The following is a 23,484-nucleotide window of genomic DNA, read 5'->3' as shown; positions in this document are numbered from 1 at the left end:
GACTGACATCACATACAACCATGTTTAGCACTTTCAACAGTGTTTTATGTAATTTCAAAGGGTTTCCTGTAAAATGATACCAAACATTTGTATGTAAACCTCTGCATGTGGGTATGGGAAGCTTTTGAAATTGGGTAGGCCAAATCCAGGCGAAAATCCCCAAAATAGCTTCAGGGTGGAAGAAGTTTAAGACTTGAGGCAAAAAGCGCGAATTTTCCTTATAACTCTTTTCTGACTTTTCCACCTTCCACGAAATCTTAAAATGCTCTTGGATAAAAACAAATTGATAATTACTTGAAATTTGTATGTTTATTTACCTTAAACTGCATAAACGTCTTTTTTCTTCCACCTGAAGGCGCTAAGAAAATGGCGGCTTCTCCAACTGGTGTCCTCCGAGTTGTTGCGTGACGTGCATGCTCTCTTTCACATCCGCGTTCCCAACCCAGCACCGCTGGGTTACAGATTAAAAACGATTTTCAACCCAAATTGGGTTACATTAACCCAACATCATTACCCAACAGTCTCAACCCAGCATTTGGGTTGAAAAAACAACCCAGCATTTTTTAGAGTGTAGGCTACGACAGATTCAACAGGTAGTGATTTTACTAAAGAACTCGTTTGAGAGATTGTTATTTAATGATAAAATGACCATCAAACAACATGGCGCAATACAAAATTGCATGTGTTGTCATTTAAGTGTACATTTTATTCCAACAAAAGTAAATCATACAGTCACACGACACAGAGTCTGCCCCCCTAAATAGTTGACTGGAGTAATACTCCTGACTATAAATTGTAAATAATAATGACACCACTATAAACATTAAGAAAATGTCTAAACTCACCATTACATGTCCTACTAGTCTGAGACGGGGCTTCTAGATGTTAAAGATGGAGAAAGTCTCGATCATAATAACAAAGTCCAATATCTTTGATCATAATATGTCCCTTCGCACAAAGAAAAGCAGAAATACATTTCTCAGACGAGCATTTATCATCGATGAGTGTAACGTTATATGTTTTTTATACAGTATATGTTGTGGAGAACAGTCTTTCAACACAGCATGAAGTCATTATCAAAGTAATAGTGCTTGTTTCATTTTGTTTGAAAAAATGTCCTCAGTAATCCAACATTTCCATGAGTGTTGTAATTGTCTCTGTCTCCAAAAGTAAACAGACAACAGCAGGGGCCCGTTTCAGAAAGGTGGTTAAGTGCAAACTCTGAGTTTGTTAACCCTGAAATAAGGGAAACTCTGAGTTTTCCGTTTCAAAAAGGGAGGTAGGTTAAACCTGAGATGGCGGGGTCTAGCCTGTTTCAGAAGGAGAGGTAACTTATACTCAGAGTCTGTTTCCGGAGTAACATACTCTCTGAACCTAACCTGGTCGGGAGCAGGTTTTATCCTGTAAACTCTGAGTTTCTTGTGGTCTCCTCCCCATTTTTAAAGGAGTAGCGGTGTTTAATCTTGTTAGTTGCTTTAGTACATTCATTCATTGTGCACATTTTTATCATGTACACTGTACAATATTTTTTAGCTGTCTTTAAGTTATAATTAAATTGCCAGTGCAAACCATTTTAACTTACGACTTTATATTTTTATATATTACACTAAACTTTCAACTAAAAAAATTAAAACAGTAAATTGAAATGACTTGTAAAGCTAATATGATATACTTAGGTGCATCGTCTTAGTGACTAAAATGTTATGTACTTTTATAGAGAATCTTGTAGATGATGATGTTGCATTCATTTGTAAGAAGTTAAATTTATGTCGCTTGTGGATTTTGAGACCCCGAGTGTTTTTTATCATATCCGCTTACATTTATGTGAGCAAAATTATTATTTTTTGCAGTAATTTTAGATATATACGTAAATATCATTATATGACTAATATCAGTCTTTGTGGTGCTCTTACATTTATACAGATGCCTTGACATTTCTTATGTATCCACTCGTCATTATCGCTGGTCTAGTGGGAAGTGCTGTGTGTAGTAGTTGGGCCAGACGTACTGTCGGCGATCGGAGTTCGAATCCTGGCTGGGCACATTTTTTTTTTTATTAATGACAAACATTTGTAAAGTTCGTAGCCTTATATGACAAAGTATTATGCTTAATTTTATTTTAGCTGAGCTGCTGTCATCTTTTTGTCCATGGGATTGCATGTGCATGTAAATGAATATAATAACGTACAGTCCTCACTTTATTTACTTCTGATATTTTAACTGTGATGAAAAATTAAATGTACGCATTTACTAGAGTAGCAATTTACAAAAACAACTCTTTTCTTTAAAATATATGCTCGTAGTTGCTGTACACTTGCAGTAACACTTTCAGTTTTAGTAGTAAAAATGATTAAGACCTCTTTGTCACGTGCTGTTGCCATGGTAAATCGTAATATCTGAGCTCCATTGATGATGGCTTTTCATTGTGGCTGTGCACGCGCTTAACTCAGAGTCAACCTACTCAGAGTCGATTGAACTAACTCAAATGAGCTGTTCTGTAACCGAAAACTCAGAGTTTACTATATCAGAGTAAGTCAACTCAGAGTTCAAGTTTAAACTCAGAGTTGGTTGAACCTCCTTATTGAAACGGGCCCCAGATGTCATCGTGGAAAGGCTGTTAAACTCGATGATTTGCGACTAACAACGTAGGCGGAACTAACAATGACTGACGAATCATATTCAACGTTTCATGTTGACAAGCGTGTGCACCTATAGGGTAAAAGAAAACTGCGAAACTGCCTGAACATGCAAACTTGCACTTATATTTTATATTTTAATTATATTTATAATTTTATTACATATATGAAATTATAGTGTGATAAGACGTCTATTCGTAGTAGGCTACTGTTATTTATTTTGTTAAATTATTTACACATTTGTCTGGAAAATGGCCTCCCAGCTAACAATTTTTGGTTCCCAAAACGTTTCCCTAACATTAGTTTTTGGTTCTCAAAACGTTCCCCTAACGTTAGTTTTTGGTTCCCATAACGTTATTTTCCAAGGTTTGTTTTTGGTTAGCCAGGAAAGTTTTCTTTACAGAAATAGAACGTTATTTTTAGGTTATTTTAACGTTAGGAAAACGTTACAATAACCTAAAAATAACGTTCTATTTTTGTAAAGAAAACTTTCCTGGCTAACCAAAAACAAACCTTGGAAAATAACGTTATGGGAACCAAAAACTAACGTTAGGAAAGCGTTAAAATAACCTAAAAATAACGTTGTATTTCTGTAAAGAAAACTTTCCTGGCTAACTAAAAACAAACCTTGGAAAATGCACAGTTGACATGGAGTGAAAAATGATCTACCACCAGGGCGCGAGGGCGCTTTGCCGCGGCTCCGTGCACGCACTGACAGAGCACGCAGAGTTCAAGACTCCAGCCTCAGTGAAGAAGTGAAGGCTTACAAAAGTACGGCACGTCTATTAGTACATCCCATGCTGTGTTTTTATCTATCATATCTATCTAAAATAAGTAAAACACATATAAGGAGGAATAAAATAATTTATTTAATACAAAATCCATAATAATTAAATTATGCTATTACTGGAAAAATGTCTATTAAAATATTATACCATTATAACACAGGTTATTTTATATAAAAATACCTCAACACATCACATATTATGTATTTAGATAACATTCTATTTTATCAAATATATAAATAACCAGTGACTTCAACACAATAAAGAAGACTTAAAACAGATATTTATTGAAAATATATAAACATTTAATTCACTTTAGTTTAACAGACCTTACAGCAGCCGCCTCTCCATTATTCACCCATTTGTGCCCAAATTTTTCTGAATGGTTTCATGCATATAATTGTGTTAATATTGTCCTCTGTAAACATGTTCTGCATTTATTTTCCCCATTTTTATTTTTTTGAAAATCATATTTGAATGTGCGGCAACTATAGTTGCCGGTGGGCAAAAAGGTTGTATGCACCCCTTTAATGTCAAATTTTAATACATTTGGCATCTTACTCAAAATAACGGCTTTCAACAGATCAACCTTTGTTCATAAACACATTTATTATGTATAACAGTCAAAGAACATTTGATGCGAACCCCCCCCCAAATAAAAATGCATCTAGCTTACAATCTCTTGTTCAATTCAATTCAATTCAATTTTATTTATATAACGCTTTTCACAATTGTTAGTTGTTGCAAAGCAGATTTACATGAGTAGATGTAAAGGAGAACACAGAAAATCAATAGATAATATAAGAAGTAGAAGTAGAATATAGCAGCTAAGGATAAACCGTACAAGCGAGCGTATTAATAATGTAACGTATACAGTAAAGTGCTAAGTTAAGCCAAAGTTGGCTGACTCTCTCGGGGACGAAAACCCCCCTAGGAGAAAACCCTGTGGGAAAAACTCCTAGAAGGACAAAAACCCTTGGGAGAAATTAATATATATATTTATATACAGTATATAAACAGGGTAGGGATAGGAGGCGGATAAGCGGATTAAACTGGTTCAGCGGGTGGTCGCGCATCGGCTGGGCATCACGTTGAAGGACAGCCAGTAGATCAGTGGTGTGATGACCTTCACAGCAACAAGAAATGGGTCTGTTTGTCCCATTGTCCTCGGGGTCGAGGACGAGACAGGGAGAGAGAAACAGAATTCTATTAGCGTAGGGGCCGGTCGCATAAAACGCAAGTGTCATGCAGTATTGTAGTTTAAAAACGCTCGGTTCCAGACAGGCTACCTATTGCAGCAATAGTATATTACCCATATGAGGTATGTGAGTGCTTTGTTCTAGACAAAATAACTATTGCGGGACAAGTACAATTACTGGACATTTTATGTGAATGCTTTGTTAAAGAAGAATGTCTTAAGTTTAGATTTACGAACGCATGCTAAGTGATATAAACTGTGACTTGTTCAGGTTTTTTATTATTATTTTTATTTATTTATTTTTCTGTTGCATTCAGTGCTTTTTTCCAGAAACAACGGACCATATGTCAGCTCCAAGTCAGTTCATATCACTTAGCACACATCACTTAGCACATCGTTCATGGCTCGACTTGTCGAGTCTGTTTTTCAATGTCTGTTGTCTGAATACGCGTAATGTGCTGTCTTTATAAAGTAGCTTCTTATTAAACTGTTTGTACACTTACAAAGTTCTCAATGCTTCGGTTTGCATGTAAGGACCCTCATTATGCTACTGTGGTAGTGTGAGGCTATTTTGAGCCTTGTTAGTGGAATTAACTAGCGATTTACTTGTACTTACTCTTTGCCCCATATACTAGCGCTATACGCTAATCTGTTTTTATTTATAAAAAACTCTTTACATTCGATTATCATGAAAACGCATCCCAGAGAACGATCTACTCGGTCACCATGTGTTAATTACCCCAAGGTTCATTTTTCACCGGAGTTGTCCTTTAATGAAAATAATATGAAAATAAATCAATAAAATGGGCAACCAGTCTATTGAAGAAGAGATCTCTGTCTCCCACTTTAAATGACCTGTATGAATGGATTTTATTCCCTATCAAATTAAGGTCTAATGGACAGTAGAGATGTTAGTTAAAGGGTTTTAGGATATTATGAAAGAAAAAAGCACTAAAAAGACCAATAACCTTGATTATTAACCTATTGACACAGTATACACTATTTCCCCATGATATATGTACTTACAAGGCATTTGCCCACCGGCAATATAAAAAACTATAGATCTCTTGTAAGATTTGTTTTGTTTGGATGACTCTAGAGACCTTCATAATTATGTAGATACATAAATGTCAACCAAAAATACTTGTTAGTAAAATGAAAATTACCTTTCTTTGGGAGGGTTTGCCTTCGCCATGTTTCTTGCAAGAAGAGGTAAGAAGTTGACAGCCTCATGTGACAGGAAGGAGATAAATACCTTTTCTTTCTTTTTTAAATCCTTTATTTGATTGTTAGCTTGCATGTCATTGAGAAATAAAACATGGATAACATCTAAAAAATTCTTTTAAAAAGGAAAATGACAACTATGCACTGTGGCAACTATAGTTGCCGGTTGGCTGAAATGGGTTAAGTAACAACAATCAGCATCTCTCTCTCAGTTTTTACAATAATCAAAAGCTTCTAACTTCATATTCTCTTAATGGAAATAATTAAAATATATTTTCGTTTTCACATATTTAAGCTACTAATGAAGAAACAAAAAAGAAATCGCTAGAATGTTATACTCTGAAGTAAAAACGCAATGACAAATATCAGTCACTTTAGGTTAAAAGATCTTACCACAGTTAGTCGGCTATCTGTTTTTACAACAATAAAAAGTTTCTAACATTATATTCTCCTCAAATTCTCCTCAAATCGATTGGAAATCACTCATATATATATTTCTTCTCACATATTTAAGTTACTATATCAAGAAAGAGACAAAAGAACCGCTAATGTTAGTCTCTGAGGTAAAAAAACGAAAGGACCGTTATTTTTTAAATTAACAACTTTTCCTGAGCACAAGATAAAGTGGGTACTCGTGAAGAAGGCGGTAAGCTCGTGCAGACAAGCACGCGCATATTAGACGTGCACACTAAAGGAATAATGGGTTTAATTATGCATTTACTTCATTTCCTAAAAAAAAAACATAACCAAAAAATAACCATTAGAGAACGTTATGTATAAGTTATTTTTAGGTTATTGTAAGGGCACTATATGTTTGAACCTTTATTTTGTAATTTTTTGAGGATTCACTTCCAGGTCATGGTATTTCACTGGTTTCACCTGTATAAGTATTTCACTCCATTTCCTAGTGATGGGAGAAACGAAGCTTTTCGAAGCTTCGAATCAATTGAACCAATTGCTTCGAAAATGTATTCAGTTTTTCGAAGCAGTTCGAAACCCACACACGCTAGCGACCCCTGCTGGTCAAAATAGTGTAAAAGCAGATGTCCAAACATTTTACACTTTTTTTACAAAATAATAGCAAGATTTTTATTAAAATATGTTACAAAAAATTATTTAGCTTAATTAAGACATAGTTCAAAGTGTATTATGTGTTTTTAGTTTTATTTAGGGCAAACAAATGATTAAAACTAACTACCCTTTTAGTTATGAACATTTTTGTAATTAAATCTGTCTATAAACAAAAAGCAGACAAAATGGCAGTGTTATTAGTCAGAAGGATAAATGTTTTATGAACTTTCATAGTAAAACTGACCCGAGTTCACCTAAACATATTATACACTGGTCATGTGATCAAATGCCCCTAGTGGTGAACCATCGGATTTTCTAAACGTTTTGAAACAGTTATGACGTAATGAAGCCTCATTTGCTAAAATCATGTGACTTGGGCCAGTTTGAAACAAGCTCCGAACCACTGATTCGAAACAAAAGATTCGTAAATGTTTCGAAGCCTCATGAAGCGGTGCTTCGAAAACGACCATCACTACCATTTCCTGTTTGTTAGTGTGTGTGTGTATTGGAACAGGGGGGAAGTAAGCGGGAAAGCTTACTTTCTGTTGAACGTAAAACTGTGGCGTAAAACTTAACGTAAAACTTCATCACGTAAACTTTATTGGTCTATTTTAATGTGACTTTATGGACTTCATCATCAGTTAAAAGTATGTCTGTCTTTAGTGTTTTGCATCATCGTATGCGTTTTTGTTTATGAATTTGTTGTTTTCGTTTGTTTGTATACATGAATGTCTCAACAATAAATATCATCAAAGAACAACTGGAACGCGTCAGCAAATGCTTCTTCTCGATACTTCGCCCCTGAGCGGTTATTGGTTGCCGCTATACATAAGTCAACAGAAAAGGCTTTGCTTGGAAGTTTTGGACGCAATTGGAAATGGCTTCATTTGCTTACCTGTGTTTGTATAAGAAGACTCATCACCACACATACTTGTCGCACGAAAACGCCAATTGAGGTATGTCAGCGATTTCAATTATTTGTGAGCTGTGTTTGTTGTTGCTGTGGAAGACGCTGCTATATGCTACTGCTACGTTGGATTGGAATTGGAGCTCATGATTGTGGATGTTGCTCTGTGTAAGCGAAGACAGCGCTGTTTGGAATTGAGTTTACTCCGTTGTTGTGTTGATGAACTATATGGAGCAAAACGCTGATAGCGGCGAGCAAGACGCCGATTGCAGCATGCAAGACGCTAATAGCAGCGAGCAAGACGCCGATTGGGGCGTGCAAAATGCTAATGGCAGCGACCAAGACGCTGATGGTGGCAAACGAGAGCGTAAGCTCACGGCTAAGGCTTTGTTGGCAAAAATTGAATCGCTACAAAAGGATCGAAGATTAAAGTGAACAAAGTGAAAGGTATGATTGGAATCATGATGGAACTGATGAAATGTGATGAAAATGCGTCTCAACTGAGCTCAATGTTGGAAAGTATAAAACTGACTATGTCTGAAGCTATTGTGTCACACAAATGTTTACTACCTCTTGTACCTCTGGATGAACTGAGCAAACAAAATGAATGGTTTGATGCCATCTGTACCCGTTATCATGGTTTTGTGGAGGATTTGGAATTATGGCTCTTTGAAGCTAAAAATCCAAAAGCTTTTAACCCTCATGAACCAGTCATCGTATCACAAATGACATGTATACCAGAGTTATCTACTTCTGTTGTTGCTACAGCATGTAATATTCAACACAAGCCTGTACAAACTGAGTCTGGTGATTGTAATGACGATGTTCAACCAAATGACAGTGTTTCAAACACAAGCAAAAAGGGTCTTCTGGAGTAATGTCCCATGGATCTCGATCCAGCTGCTCTTCTGTGTCATCTACACGTCTTAAAGCTGAAGCAGAATTGGCCGCATTATTAGCTGCTCAACAAATGTTACACAGGAAACATGCATTGGAGGAGCAAGAAGAGCAACTGAGGAAAACAAGAGAAAATCTGGAGTTGGAAACCAAACTGGCTGAGTCAATGGCTAAATTAAAGGTGTATCAAAATGCAAAACTAGGATCATATACCTCTGCTAATAGAATTAAATCCAGTTCTCGTCATATTAATGTGGAAGCATTGATTCCTTCAGATACTGAGCCATTTGTATCACAAACTTTGACTGCTTATGGAACATCTCAAGCTCATGCTGCACAAGGCATCTCAGCTCATGCTGCACAGGGGATGTCAGCTCATGCTGCACAGGGGATCTCAGCTCATGCTCAAGCTCAAGTACAACAACCATCAACCAGACCTAAAATACAACATTCTCAGATTCCTACATCTAGCATGTCATTATTGGACAATCGGAATACTGGAAATGGAACTGGTAATAGAATGAGTACTCAAAATGATCTCAGTTACATGAATATGCTACAGCTTATTGATAAGCAGAATGAAATAACTACCTTGTTGGTTAAACAGAATACCCTATCTTCACTTCCACCTAGAGAAATACCTTACTTTGATGGAGATCCATTACGCTTTCATGAATTCTTACGCTCATTTGAGGAAGTGGTGGAAAAAATGGCAGATAGCCCAGATGACTGCTTGCATTTTTTGGAACAATATACAAGAGGACAGCCCAAAGAAATCGTTCGAAGTTGCCAACACATGACTCCATTACAAGGCTACTTGAAGGCAAAAGCTTTACTCAAGGAGAATTTTGGAGATGAGGTGAAAATAGCTGCTTCTTACATGAACAAAGCTCTTTCATGGAAAGTGATTAAATTTGAAGAAGAATATGCTCTCTTCCTAAGGAGTTGTTGCAATGCTATGCAAAGTATGAATTACATGAATGAGTTAAACCTCACTTCCAACATGCAGATCATTCTCTCAAAACTTCCATACAAATACAGAGATAAATGGAGAATTGTTGCATACGAGTTAAAGGAACGAAACAACAGTCAGACTACCTTTGTTGATATTGTCAATTTTATTGAGAAACATGTGAAAATCCTTTCAGATCCTGTGTTTGGGAGTATACAGGATACACCCTCCACAGGAACTAACAAAGTGAATGCAAAAATGACTCAGCAAAAGTCCAGAAGTAGTTTTGGTACCACAATTTCTTCCATGTCTGATGTAAAGGAGCACAGTAAGACCTTAACTAACAACAAATGTATCTTTTGTGATGGAGAACATGCATTGAGTGTTTGTCATAAACTTTCAAAAAAGGGCACAGAGAAAAGATGAACTTCCTGAAAGTTAAAGGAATATGTTTTGGTTGTTTACAGACTGGACATATCAGCAGAGATTGCAAAAAGAGAAGAACTTGCACTGTATGTAATCTTAATCATCCAGATCTTCTTCACATATTCCCACGTGAAAGGTCAGATACTTTACACAAGCATTCTGAATTCAAAACTGCTATTGGTAGTGCTATGATTTCCCTACAGTCCAATGCTCATACTGGGGCTGGTACAGACTGCTGTGCATTATCCATTGTTCCTGTGTGTGTCAAGTCAAAAAAGGGAAATAATGTTGTAAAAACTTGTGCTTTTCTGGATTCAGGCAGCTCTGCTTCATTCAGTTTAATGAATAAGCTCAATCTCCCTGGGAAAAAAGTGAATGTTCTTCTCAAGACCATAAGTCAAGACAAATCAGTCAGCAGTTATGTCCTGAATGATTTGGAAGTGTCTAGGTTGAATCAGGAACATTATTGTTTAATACCTGAGGTATATACTCAAGATGCTATGCCTGTAACCACAGCTAATATAGCTTCACAAAATGATCTTCAGTCTTGGCCAAATTTGTGTCACCTCAACTTACCTGCAATAGACTCTGATGTTGAACTCTTGATTGGAGCCAATGCTCCACAGGCATTAGAACCTTGGCAGATCATAAGAAGTCAGAATAATGGTCCCTATGCAATAAAAACTATGTTTGGCTGGACGATTAATGGACCACTTAAAGGAATGGTCACAAATGAAGATGCTATTAATCGATCTCCTGTAATGGTGAATAGGATTTCGGTACTGAAATTGGAAGAACTGTGGAAGCAACAGTTTAAGGCAGATTTTCCTGAGACTGCTCATGATGAACAGATTGGATCATCGAGCGAAGATCAACAATTTATGGATTTTGTGTCCCGTTCAGCAAAACTCATTGATGGTCACTATCATATTGGACTGCCATTCAGAAACACTGATGTAATCATGCCAATGAATCATAAAGTTGTGGAGCAGCGTGTGTTGTGGTTTTCCTTTTCCTCAAATGAAACAATCTTCAGTCTTAGGTTCCGATTTCAAGAGATAGACTTTTATTTTCCGGACAAAACAAAAGCCGAGGCTGCCTGATGAATCTCCCCAGAACCCGAGTGAAGTTCTGGGGACATTCTCCAAATCAGTCTGAAGCTCTGAGCCAGGCTTGGTAAATATATATGGTCTTTGTCCCTCCCCTCCATATGCTTTAACAATATGTTTCTGTTCAGGCTTGTAACTTGAAGAATCACATGACAGTCCCCAGACCAGACCAGTGTCTCCTTTCCTTGACCTATTTGACCCTTGGCTATTTGCTAATACTAAAATCCTTTGTGCCCTGAAACATGAAGACACACAGCTGGGTTCCAATAGCAATCCCATGGCAAACAAACTCCTGATCCACACAACATAACACATGACCTGCATAACTTCATAGTAAACAAATTACGTGTGATTATAATGGTAAACTCATATTCATCATATTAATGTAGATTGGGATTAAAATAAAACTTCTTCATAATCCCCGCTCTGAGCAGTGTTGCCAGATTGGGCGGGTTCCCGCCCAATTGGGCGGTTTTGAATTTGATTGTGCGGGTAAAAATTGGCTCGGGCGGTTGTGCAAAAATTGGGCTGGTTTGGGATCAGTTGGGCGGGTTTGAAACGTGCATTTTATAGGCTTATTATTTAACAAAAAACCCAAATGTGCATGTATTTCATGACGTTACTAAACACACGCCCACTGCATGTGTTTGTGTTGACGCCACGCCGATGATGTGTCCGCGTTTAGCCAATCACAAGTGATAGCAGCCAGCCAGCTCTCTCAGCGGGAAATCAAGATGTTACAGATAGGAGTTGGAGAGTGACCCGGGCCGGGCCTGAAGCAAATGGATAATGCCTTTTAAATCGGAAAATAGCACTGCAAATTCTGCAACACGGACTCCGGATTGCAACATATAAGTTGCTTGTCACACATCGGCCGTGTCTCAATGCGAATGCTGCAGCCTCCGGAGGTCGCATTTCTAGGCTCCATATACGTCATCGACTCTTGTTTTAGAATATTAACAGTTATAAAGTTGACTTTTATTCTTAGTTTATAGTAAATTGTTGTAATATGCTTATACCTTGCGAATGAAATGGTCAGTTAAATAAAATAAACCAGGCTTGATGACGTATGCACCCTGCATACGCGACCTCCGCAGGCTGCAGCTGGAGTGAGAAACGGACATCAATTACACGTGTTTGAGCCGTGGATGAATTATCGGAGCATTTCAGGTGAACAGAACCAAATGTTCGGCTGTCATTTAGTCAATTGTGGAACCATGAACTTCAGCCAGACTGTACATAGTTCTGAAAAGTTCAGATGTTCACAGTGTTCTTCAGCTTCCTTGCAAGTTAACGCACAACCAACAGCCCATTATTATTGTTCTGCATTTACTGCTTAAGGTAAGCCTATTTACGATCTCTCTCTCACACACACCTATTTATCAAGAGTAAAAATACATTATTAATAATAATATAAATAGATAAAAAACGTTATTAACGAATTGGGTATTTGAATAATCATAAAACACTTAAATTACGCTGTAAAAGTGCATTGTGCGTGTGGGCGAGGGAGCATAATGTAGCTGTTGTGAACAAGTTATGTCATTTTGCTAGTGTGGTTCTGTTCTGGTGTCGCTAGCTATAGTATGTTGCATTAATTGTGTAAGTTAAAATAACTAAATGCTAATCAAATTAAACCAAAATGTTGATTTAAATATTTTGGGCGGTTTTTTGTGCGTTTGGGCGGGTTTTGGAACACTTTTGGGCTGGAAACCATCAACTCTATCTGGCAACACTGGCTCTGAGGCTTAATTTAGCCTCACCTTTCCTGTTTATTTTAATCCGGAGTGCAGTTTCATAATTCAGCGTTTCAATTATTAATATCTTGTGGCTAAAGAAAGCCACTATACCTTACCAATTACTAAATTATGCCACTGCACTTCGAACTATGGACAATAAGACAAACATCTTTCCATTCTCATTTTGACTTGAATGTAAAAGTAAAAGTACTTAAGCCCTAAACAGTTTGTGCGCAATTGGTTCTACGCTTACAGTTATCGTTTTAGCTATGTAGAGTATATGATAAAGCATCGTAAATGTAAAGTCAACGTTAATGAATCCAAGTAAAAAATAATAAAACAAAAGTAAAGTATGCATAATAAACACAAATTAAATGTTATAGATTCAGTGTTCAAATTCAAAACAAGTAAATATAACTAATTGATACTGAATTGAAGCATAAAAAGTAAAAATTAATTATAATAAACAAGTATAAATGTAAGTTCATTCAAATAAACAAAGTAAAGAGCAATAACCAATAATAAAACTAGGTAAAGAAAGATTTCAACACAAATGAAAGTAAATTACTCCAAATAAAACAATTAAATGTAAATAACCAATAATAAACTAATTAAAGATTGCATATTACACGCATAAATGTAATTAATTCAAATAAAACTAGTAAATGGAAATAACCCATAATATAACTAAGTAAATCATCCATAATAATTCTTGATCACAATTTAAATAAATTTTTTCCATCCTTATCAGAGTTGCTTGAATTCTCGTTTACTATTTGTAAATTCATTACTGTCTTGTAACGTAATTCCTGATAACATTCTTGTTGATTTCAAGTAAATTTTTCCATCATATTTTAACTTTCATTTGGTTCTCTAACCAGACACCTACGCGTCATTTACCCACTAACCTCTAATTAAAATTGATTCAGTATATGTTATCATGTATTTCTAATGGCTGCATCTAGTTGTTATCCTAAGATATAAATTAATGCCTTATTTGTAAACTTAATAATCTACTTTTTGATTGTAGTACTGTACATAATTTATTTGTTCTGTATTCTTATTCTGACAAAACTTTATTAAGTTCCTTATTTAGCTTAATCCCATGCCTTAATCTAATTTGGTATCCATTTGGTTGATCAACAGAATCTACATATAATTGATGATTAATTGTTGTGTTCATCCTTTTATAAGGATTCTAAATACCCTTCTTTTGTAGTGATTTCTTGTCTCCATCATATTTAAGTACTTTTTCTCTCCCTCCTAATGAGGTCAAGCATTTTCTTTTTCTACCAATCCAAAATAATTCTCCAATCGATATTATTTGATCTTCCAATACCTTCATTGTATATGTTGCTCTGATTTGATTATATTATTCTTCTAATAGCATTTCTCTTCTCACTTTTACACCTTAAGTTATACTTTTTGATGTCTTCATAATAGATCTAGAGGTTTCTTAGTTGATTCATTCAAAATTCTTGTTATAAAACATTTCCTATTTAATTTTCTTAAGTCTATAATTCCATAAGGCTTATATTTTCTTGATTGTAATCTTACTGTACCATTCAGAATTTTACTGTACCATTCTGAAATATCTATCTTTCCTTTTTTATTTTTAGTGTTATTTACTACCATTGACACAAATTTCCAAATTGTGGCCTACCAGATGTATTTTTTAAACTCAGAATTTCCCAAAAGACCTAAATATTATCCAGATAAATTGACCTTAAACTTTTTCTCGTAATCCATAAGAATTCTTGTTGAATTTATCACCCCAAAGTATGTGGACTTGAAAATGTTATTGCATTATTGAAATCTGGTTTTGCAAATATATTTCCTTAACTGTAAATATTCCCCATTTGTATCATTGTTATCTTTGGGATGTTTCCCATAAAATGTCCACCTTAAGTTCTCTGTTCAATGTCTCTATGTTTTCAGTCTTTCTTTCAGAGTCTGTTCCTTATTATTATTATTATTGCAGATCTTTCACTGGGCCTCGTTTAAGGCAAAAGTCCATCAAGGCAAAAGTCCATCGCCAGGAAGTTTAATTGACTGTAGCATTGCAAATCTTCTGTAGTAATTGGCTTTGTATTTTAAATGACTGTAGCAATGTAAATCTTCTGTAATAATCAGCTTCGTTCTTTAATTGACTGTAGAAATGCAAATCTTCTGTAGTTATCGGTTTCATTCTTTTCAAATCAATTTCTTTTGACAATTTCTCTTTTTCACTTCTTCCTCTCGGTGCTCAAAACTTTGCTCTCCATCCGTCGGTATACTTGAATTGCTTTAACTTTGATTTGGTTTTGATGTTTCTTCTTTCATATCATTGGCATTCTTTCTCCTTCTCTCCTTCCTACGAGCTCTGTTACATTGGCTGCTCCTCCCACTTGGACGTTCTGGAGCTGGTCTCATCTTGTCTCCCCCAGTTAGGCGCCCTGTGGCCGTGTTTGGCCTCCTGCGACCTCTCGAACCTCAGATAAGCTAGATCATCTCACACAAGGAGTCATGTTTCTCATCTCCTCCTCCACTCCTTTCAGCTTTTTCTGTACACAAATAACTCAATACATAGACAATTAGTTTGTTCATATAACACTTAATTCCAGATGTTTTTACAATACGCATAGGTCTATCGGCGAATATTTCATGCAGTGTTAAAGGTGTACGGTTGTTAGTTTAGGTAAAACATAAGTTCTGTTATGATTAGTATTTTCACACATTTTGTTAAGTATGGCTTTGATGATTATTCCTTTTCTATACCTTTTTATCCACCATCCTTTGTGATTATAGATGATAGTCAAATTTTTCTTCTCTCTTATCCGTCACATCAATTTTTCCCTTCTTATCTCAACTCAAAATCCTTATTCTTCTCATGAATCAAATAATTTATTTTCATTCCACTTATTTGCCCCATGTACATCTATGATAATAATATTTATGACTGAGATTTTTCACTTCTATACAATCTAAAAAGATCTCCTGACACTCTGAGACCCTTTTTAGCTTCCACATCTGTTTGCCCATGCTGGCAAATCAACTGTTCTCCTGTGTCCCTATAACTCAATAACAACCAATCATTTTATCAACTTTTTAGCATTAATCAACCAAATTAACTTTCCGCATGTTGTAATAGTAGTTCATCCATTCTAAACCTGTATAATATTTTCCCTTATAATTAAATACGTAAATGCAAGTATCTACTTCTTATGCAAATCCTAATTCACAGTAAAAATGTTTATCAAATGGAGAAACACTTGTAAGCAAAGTATGTAATTTTTTGGATCATCAATCTTTTCTTGTCATTAATTGGTCTTAAATCGTGACTAGATACAATTTAGTTTTATTTCCTTAAATCGTATGTTTGTTACAATAATTAGTTATTTCTTTTTTTCTATTCTCACAGCTTTTTCTTGTTACCTTTTATAGTATCCTATGGTGTTTTTTCAATTTATTTCTTTTATCTATTTTATTTTCCTTTCTGCCATAGCTGTTCGATGCCATTTATATTTGCTTTTTAGCTTAGTACCATCATTGGAGTTCTAACTTCCTCTGTAGATACCAAATTCAAACCCCCCCCAAATTTCATTATGCATTTCTTCCTGTCAGATTAATAGGAGTCTGATTTGATTTCAGAAAAGGTAGTCACACCTAACAACATAAGTTCTTGATCAGCCTTTAAATTTGACTAGCTGATTTTCCCCTAAAGATTGTTTGTGTCCCTATAATTACAAACTAAACATTGGACGGCTGCTTTCACTCTTCCCCTCTTTCATTCAAAGGCTTGTATGAAGAAGAAAAAGTATAGTCCAGTTGTTCTCTTGTCTCCAAGAACATTATTGTCTTTGTGGGTCTCTTTCTGGATTCCACTCAGTCTTTTTGGTGTTTGTCTTTGTAATTGTCAGCGCAGTGCCCCCCTTCACTGCTTCATATAGTCCTCTTTGCTCCTCCAACACTTTGTTGCACACAGTTTTTCATTGTCTGTTTCTTGCCAGTTTTTTATTCACTTTTCTTGAATGTCAAAGGATGGGAATGATCAGCCCCTCAATGTTTCAGCTTGACCCATGCAAAATATTGCCTTTTGATTTAAAATAAAATTTATTTTGTGACCACCTTCCATCATCAGATGAAGACTCCTCTTCATTTTGTAATAATTTATCTTTGTAAAATTTATCTGTGTCATTCACCTTTTAATAATTTTCTGACCTTTTTATTTTCCTCTTTATTTCCACCTTTAATAACTTGGTCTCTACTTTTTTCTCTAATTTGTTGTTTTTTCTTTTCAAGGCTTTACTTCTGTCTTCCTGCTAGATTTTAATCTCACAATTCCCTTGAGCTATGGCTTTCCTTTTCCCTTTCTCTCTCTCTCTCTCTCTCTCTCTCTCTCTCTCTCTCTCTCTCTTTCTCCCTTTGAGCATTTCTTTGTCTGTTAATTATCTCCTCTTATCTTTCATTAGTTTATATTTTTATTTAGTTGTACTTCTCCTCACACAATGCCACATCAAATGTTTCCTCATTTGAACACCCAATTATTCTATTTTCTAATTCTCCACACAACAGTTGTTTAATCCTTATTTTTCCACTAATGTGACTGCCATAATCTTTCCTTTGCAATATAACACACCTTATATTTTATAGTTATTTCTCATTTAACCACTTCACAAACTTATTGTTTTTATTTATCCAATTTATATATTCTCCAAATAATTACTTAGATTTCCAATGTGTCTTTAAAATAAAATTTCCTTTATAATATTTTGTAGTGTTTCGTCAAATAGAATCAAATACCATCACCAACATCTGTCCTTTTTTGGACAAGCAATCTTTTCCTATTGAGCACAATTTTTTTTATTTTAATCAATCATTTAAACGAATTATTTAATTTCTAGAATTAGCTGTATACTTTTTGTAATAACTAATATTTTTGGCTACAATACCTCAGAACCACAATGTCTGCAACTCTAATCTTTAATACCCAGCATTTATAACTGTCTCTTATTCATACTCTTACTCATATTTTCAAACTTTATCTCCCTTTTTTATAGTTTTAAACAATCTTCACCCCTGTAACACAACACCTCTCTGTGCTCTCTACAGAGCAACAGAAGAAAGACACACCCACTACTCACTCAGCCCCCACTCTTTCCATCTCATACATTCACACTCAGACTCCTTATATCCCAGACACATTGCATTCTCACACAAATAAAATAAAACAACTCTATCTAGACTACCTGGCCAAATTCATCTTTCCACTACACTTCAGTCGACATGGAAAAGATTCACTTACACAATTTACCAATCCAACATGACAAATAAAACAAAAACAATATCTTTTATCAGCCCGGGCCTTCCAAAACAACAAAACAAATAACACATAGACCGTACCTGACCTGCAGGACTTTAATAACTCTTCTCTCCGAACCCCAACGTGTCTGCCCCGACACGGTAACACTCAGGTTCGCGAAACTTCTTAGGCATTTTCTCAACTTAACATTAAATCTTTATCCAAGCCACTCAACGACAAAAATAAAACTCATTCACACCATAAACCATCATCTGTCCTAGCACCCATTCCTCTTGAAAATGAAACCCTTTATTCTTATCATTAATCTAGTAATCTTTAATTTCCCCTTTTTATTCTTAAATTTGGAAGAGCATTTGTGATTTGACCAGCACTTGTGATTTGACCACCCCGAGCCATCTCAGGTGAACAATACAATCTTTAAACAAGCAAAACTGCTCATCTCTGTAGGTGGCCACCTAATTGCATTGTCCATTGAGAAAGCCAGCTGTGGTCTCAGGTTCTGTGCTCCTTTTGATGTCCCATCTGGTGTCAATTGTTTTTACCAAACCTTACATTTCAAATGTATGTTTGATAACTTATAAACCAAATTGTTAACCCAACCATTTTTCAGTAGTAACCCATTAGCATTTATTTATTTATTTATTTTTTTTTTTTTAAATTTTTTTAGGGCTCATTCTTCCACACTCTAACATAGTAATTTACCCTATACTCACAGGATAAACCCCCCTTAACAGCCCAACTGCCCAAGGGAAAGCCTCTCCCTGGTTTACCAGATTCACGTTCACATTTCTCTCACTAACACACATTATGCAGCTGCATAGGCCTACATACACACTCAAACACAAATCATTCAACAAATAACCAATCGTTAATTCACATAACGATTTAAACTTTTATCCGTTATCTTAACTTAAACCTCTACGTCATCCACTTACTGACAGACGCAGCATATGCAACCTTGCATACAAAACTCTTATCCGTTCTCTTAACTTAAACCTCTACGTCATCCTTTTCCCCGATAGACGCAGCATATGCAACCTTGCATACAAAACTCTTACGCATTCTCTTTTACTTAAACCTCTACGTCATCCTTTTCCCCGATAGACGCAGCATATGCAACCTTGCATACAAAACTCTTACGCGTTCTCTTTTACTTAAACCTCTACGTCATCCTTTTCCCCGATAGACGCAGCATATGCAACCTTGCATACAAAACTCTTATCCGTTCTCTTAACTTAAACCTCTACGTCATCCTTTTCCCCGAGAGACGCAGCATATGCAACCTTGCATACAAAACTCTTACGCGTTCTGTTTTACTTAAAGCTCTACGTCATCCTTTTCCCCGATAGACGCAGCATATGCAACCTTGCATACAAAACTCTTACGCGTTCTCTTATACTTAAACCTCTACGTCAACCTATACCCCCATGGACGCACAAATTGAAACCTTGCATACAAAACTCTTACGCGTTCTCTTTTACTTAAACCTCTACGTCATCCTTTTCCCCGATAGACGCAGCATATGCAACCTTGCATACAAAACTCTTACGCGTTCTCTTAACTTAAAATCTGTTTCAATTCACCTTGATCCTCAAAGCCAAAGTAATTAACACAGATTCATGCATGCATGCCTTAATTAGATTGTACCCTTGAAATCAAAACCCAGTTCACATGTATGGTTCTTAAATTTAGAAGAGCTTAAATTTCTCACCACGTTGAGCAAAGTCTGCCAAACAACACAAACCTAATTTAATAAGCAAAAAGTGCTTACCTTATGGCCATACGTTGTTTGTGTTGCTCGTCAGGTTCGCCCAGGTGGTGTGACTGTCCAGCTCTTTTCTATCCCGGGTTTCGGCACCAAATGTTGTGGTTTTCCTTTTCCTCAAATGAAACAATCTTCAGTCTTAGGTTCCGATTTCAAGAGATAGACTTTTATTTTCCGGACAAAACAAAAGCCGAGGCTGCCTGATGAATCTCCCCAGAACCCGAGTGAAGTTCTGGGGACATTCTCCAAATCAGTCTGAAGCTCTGAGCCAGGCTTGGTAAATATATATGGTCTTTGTCCCTCCCCTCCATATGCTTTAACAATATGTTTCTGTTCAGGCTTGTAACTTGAAGAATCACATGACAGTCCCCAGACCAGACCAGTGTCTCCTTTCCTTGACCTATTTGACCCTTGGCTATTTGCTAATACTAAAATCCTTTGTGCCCTGAAACATGAAGACACACAGCTGGGTTCCAATAGCAATCCCATGGCAAACAAACTCCTGATCCACACAACATAACACATGACCTGCATAACTTCATAGTAAACAAATTACGTGTGATTATAATGGTAAACTCATATTCATCATATTAATGTAGATTGGGATTAAAATAAAACTTCTTCACGTGCTGTAGATCTGCAAAGAAGGTTCAATGTGAATCCTACCTTTCATGCAAACTACACCACCTTCATGGAAGATGTCATTAGTAAGGGTTATGCAGAAAGAGTACCCATGGCTGAGTTGGAAAGATGTGATGGACATCTTTGGTATATACGACATCATGGTGTATACCATCCTAAAAAACACAAAATAAGGGTTGTGTTTGATTGCAGCGCTTCTTATCAAGGTACATCTTTGAATGGTAATCTCTTACATGGCCCTGATCTAACTAGTTCACTAGTTAGCGTACTAGAAACTGACTAGAAACTGTTGCCCTGATGGCCGACATTGAGTCTATGTTTCATCAGGTGAAAGTCCACCCAGAAGATCGTGATCTTTTAAGGTTTCTTTGGTGGCCTGAAGGTAATGTGAACAACAGTTTGGAGGAATACAGAATGGTGGTACATTTATTTGGTGCTACATCATCACCGAGTTGCTCAAACTTTGCATTAAGGAAATGTGCAACAGATCAAAAGGACCTATATGATGACAAGACAAAGGACGTTGTGTTTAATAACTTCTACGTGGATGACTGTCTCGTCTCTGTAACATCTGTATCTGATGCCGTACATCTGTACAGGAACCTCACTGATATGTGTGCCAATGGAGGATTTCACTTAACTAAGTGGATGAGTAACAGTTGTGTCGTATTGAGTGCCATACCTGAAAAGGACAGTGAGAGCAAGGTAAAGGACCTGGATTTGGATCATGATGTATTACCACTAGAACGAGCCCTGGGAGTACAATGGTGTGCTCAGTCAGACTCCTTTCAATTTAAGGTGGTAGTCCATGAACGACCTTTTACCAGAAGGGGAATTCTTTCTGTCGTTAGTTCCATTTATGACCCTTTAGGATTCCTCTCACCTGTGATTCTATCAGCAAAAATAATCCTACAAGATCTATGCAGAAAGGAAATTGGATGAGACGATGTTATTCCTGAAGACTATATACAACGTTGGAGGAAGTGGCTAGATGACCTGCATCATTTGGGAAGTTTCAAGGTCAAAAGGTGTATAAAGCCTGATGGATTTGGTGAAGTATCATCTGCTCAAATGCACCACTTTTCAGACGCAAGTGAACAAGGATTCGGTGTGGTGTCTTACCTGTTGATTCACAACGCCAATAATTTGACACATTCAACTCTTCTAGCAAGCAAGGCAAGAGTTATGCCGTTGAAATCCACTACGATTCCTCGTGTAGTGGGATGTCCTTTCTATTAGGCTTTTTTTTTATTTGCTACAGCTGTACAAGTGGTCCAATTAGATATCACGTAGCCTGGTATAAGCAGGTTTGTAAGATGCCGCTTGTGTGTTGAAGCGCTTCCGTGCGTCATTGCCAGGGATCGCCCCTTCCGGTTCGCTCCTCCCGCTTCCGCATTTGCCCTGTTCTGTTTGCAGCTCTTGGATCATTCGTGTTGATTATCATTTGTGACACTTCCTGTATCTAACCTTCCCCGGCGTAATCTCGTGCCGGCCGCCGCCCTTGTGTGTGCATGATCAGTGAAGACATAATAAGGTACGTGTTTGGTTTGCGAGTGTGTTGTGTAGCCTATCGCTTATTGAATGTGTGACTTGAAATAAGTGTCTAAACATTCGATTCATAGCTCTTGGATGGCTCGTGAATAATTACTATTCGTGGCTGCTCCTGCATGTTCTCCTGTGTAAACTGGTGCTGGCTGCTGCGATTGGGTGTGTGCGCTATCGCAGTGACGTTTAAGGTACGTGTAGTTTTATTGCACTGGAATATTTCTAATGAGGCTGGAAAAATTGTAAATTAATTCCCTGTAGGAGGAATATTTGGATTTGGGACTATGATTAGCTGGCAACTATTTATGATGATGCTGCTGCTTTGTCTGTGATTGTTTCTACGGTGCAACTTTAAAGCCGCTTGCATCAACGTTGCGTGACGTTGGGGACAGAGCGTCGGCTAAAGCCAGTTAAAGCTAAGGCGTCGGCTAAAGCCAGTTAAATAAATGTATAATTGGGTCTTTTTTGGTTAAATTTGTTTATTCATTTATTTGTATTTCTTATGTTTCTGCCTGCTTTGATTGTAAATTGTCCTGCACCATTAATCTGAACTTGAGGTGCATTCCCCCAGTTGGCTGGACTTTTGATCGTAATGCAGGTAGCTTTTGTGGTTCTTTTGTGTAATACTTATTTTGAATTATTTTGTGGTATTTACGTAGTTTTGGTTTTTGTTTATTTGTAAGTATTTGTCTTATTTTGTTTATTTGGTTTGTGTGTTGAATTTCATTTGTTTTCATTGTTTTCTTTATGTATTTGCCCCAGTTACGTATTTTGTATGTGGTCTAGCATTTGATAATTGCTGTGAGTTTGGAGGTACACTCCTTCATTCTGCTAAGACCTCATTTCTGTAGCTGGGTTATTTTGTGGTTTAGTAGTTTTCTTTTGGAAATTTTTTCTTTGCTTATTTAATTTAGGTTTCTCATACTAAAATTTCTTTTGTTTGGTTCATTCTTCCTTTGTTACAGGAGCCGAGGCTGCCGGCTGTCCATTAGTAGGCCTCAAGTACGGTGGTGGGACTTTTGGAGTGCAGTGTGTTCACCATTGATGCCTGTGTGTGTAGTGTGGTGAGAGTGGAGCACCGGGTGTTTAAGGTTGCAGTGATCCCGGGGCTGTGTGCTCCTTAATTCATTTGGACTACCATAGGCAGGCCTCGGTCTCCTTTATAGTAACTTCTAGATCTTCTAGCCTGATGCCATCGTACATAACTGATTTTAATATTCCTGTTTTAACATAATAAAGTTTTGTATTTTTTGGTATCCATGTCTCAAGACCCCTTCTTGTGAAGC

At 36.6% G+C, this 23,484-nt stretch overlaps 1 long non-coding RNA gene across 1 annotated transcript in view; it reads right to left on the bottom strand.

Annotated features, from left to right (window-relative positions):
* Positions 1-14,987: 14,987 nt before the first annotated feature.
* The window catches only part of LOC141358810 (uncharacterized), a 38,604-nt gene continuing 30,107 nt past the window's right edge, over positions 14,988-23,484 (bottom strand). Inside the window, exon 2 of the long non-coding RNA XR_012365253.1 lies at positions 14,988-19,487. This is a non-coding gene — a long non-coding RNA (uncharacterized lncRNA). The remainder of the gene's footprint in view (positions 19,488-23,484) is intronic.

This window comes from Misgurnus anguillicaudatus, chromosome 22 (assembly GCF_027580225.2).
Source record: "Misgurnus anguillicaudatus chromosome 22, ASM2758022v2, whole genome shotgun sequence".
Lineage (NCBI taxonomy): Eukaryota > Metazoa > Chordata > Actinopteri > Cypriniformes > Cobitidae > Misgurnus > Misgurnus anguillicaudatus.
Note: the sequence above shows the minus strand (reverse complement) of the source record. Positions and strands in the feature narration are given on the sequence as shown.